This window comes from Etheostoma spectabile, chromosome 13 (assembly GCF_008692095.1).
Source record: "Etheostoma spectabile isolate EspeVRDwgs_2016 chromosome 13, UIUC_Espe_1.0, whole genome shotgun sequence".
NCBI classification, from domain to species: Eukaryota; Metazoa; Chordata; class Actinopteri; order Perciformes; family Percidae; genus Etheostoma; species Etheostoma spectabile.
In genome coordinates, this window is record NC_045745.1 from 17,079,169 (window position 1) to 17,081,270 (window position 2,102).

At 36.9% G+C, this 2,102-nt stretch overlaps 1 protein-coding gene across 1 annotated transcript in view; it reads right to left on the reverse strand.

The window, feature by feature from the left end:
• Window positions 1-2,102, reverse strand: part of LOC116701031 (pappalysin-2) — a 105,115-nt gene that overhangs the window by 29,842 nt on the left and 73,171 nt on the right. The gene's annotated exons all lie outside the window — the stretch shown is intronic.

Sequence of the window (2,102 nt, forward strand, 5' to 3'; positions counted from 1 at the left end):
TGCCACTCCATTATAGACAGAATACCAGCTGATCTGAGAGGGTGGCTGATCTTTTATGCAATATCTACATTGCCCATTATCAGCAACCATTGATCCAATGTTCCAGAGGCACATTCTGTTTACTAATCTGATATCATTTAAAAAACTAACTGAGAAAACACTGGAGAATCCTTTTGCAATTATGTAAGCACATAATGTAATTTGAAAACTGCTGACCGGGTTAAAAAAAACAATGCAACTGATCTCAGCTGGTATTCTGTCTATAATGGAGTGCAATGGAAATTTCTAAGTGACCCCAAACTTTTGACCGGTAGTGTATATATATAGATAATCTTGTTTTGCTTCCATAATATTAAATGTAATTTTAACTGATCTTGTTTTACTGTCCAATAAGTAACCTGTCCTTATCTGACCTTTTAATGTGACAAGTACTTAATGAAGGGCTGTTACAAAATCAGATTTTCACTACATGATTATCGTTGCAAAAACTTACACAATAACGATATTATTGCGATATCTACAGAACATTTGAAAAAAGAAACAATGCTGCTTTGTTAAGCAAAGCATAATCTACACATTCATTACACTCACACTATTCCTCTTATTATTCCAGTTGCTGCCCAAACAGCACAGATCTACTGATACTACAATGGGATCAATGTCATGTTATTTTATTGCGCGTGGCCTCTGAGATCAGCACTTTTAGGCACACATGCTTAGTCAGAAACACAACTTCTGACTTAACTTAATGCATCATGGGATATATCTTGTAAGGCTTCAGCTAACGGTTAGCTACTACATTTACAACTCCTTTCAATACGGATAAATGGACAAATAACCACTAAAGACATTCATTGTTGGATTTATTAGTTTTATAAAGTTTCTAAAAAACACTGCTGTTCCATGATGGATTACAAAGCCTCTGACAGGAATACGATCGCAGTTTAAAGCCTTCCGGAGATGTTCTTAAAATAGTAAATTAGTACTTTAATGTTGTATACGACATCTCCAATAGTGAAAAAGGAACCTGATGAACTGATGAACAAAAAAATACAATGTGCGAGGCGTTGAGGGAGGGAGACAAAGCGAGAACGGCGGTGGATTGTTTACATGATTATAACGTGTATTTATAGCATGATATCAATATTACATTTTTAAATATCACGCTTATTGTCAATATAATATATACATATACAGTATACTGTGAAACCTCTATTTCCCATTAATGGAAGGTTCATAAAATCTGAATTGCCAGTCTTATTTCATAATTTCTATTAGACTATTTTGTGCCTTGAAAGAGCCCCAACTATCTCTTCTGATAGTGAAGCATTTGATGCAGGCAATGCTGACTTTATTCATGACACTTTGATTTGTTTTGTTTATTCCACCTTTCCTCATACGAACACTGTAGCATTTAAAAATCCCGGGAGGTTTGCCAGTTCTGACATGCTGGAACCAGTGTGTCTGACACCAACAATCCTCCCTTGATAAAAGGGGCTTAAATCATGTTTTTTGTCCAGCTGAGAAGAACTTACTTAACTCTGCACCTTTTCAGCTTGTGCTTTATTTGTATGTGAGCTACTATGTAGAGGAAGGCACATGTGAACACATTTCTAAAATTGTGACATCATTTGGAAGCAATGATGGATCTGGAGCTGTGCAAAGTATTCAAAGTTACTGTGCTGTCATACAAATACACCCACGTCATTTAAGAAGCAAATGCACCTGCGCCCATGGGTTTGCTGGTCTTACAGGGAGGTGTGTTCCGGTGAATTCTTGGCGTATTACTATTTTGAGGCAGCAGGAAGTGATTGCACCATTGACCAACAAAAACCTGGTCTAAAGTCACTAGCGCATCATTTCTTTGAATTTTAACAGTGCATTAGTAATTTTACTAATGCGCTGTTAAAATTCAAATGTGCCTGGGCTTATGCACAGTGCAACAGCACACTGGTTGTTACACACACAGGGAAGCGCAGCAGCACACAAACATGCAAAAGATTTAATATAAAAATATTATGAGGCAAATCCGTCATCATAATAGCAATACGCCAAGGTACAAACGCGCCTGGCTTTTAAAGGGAATGGGAGATGACACTGAT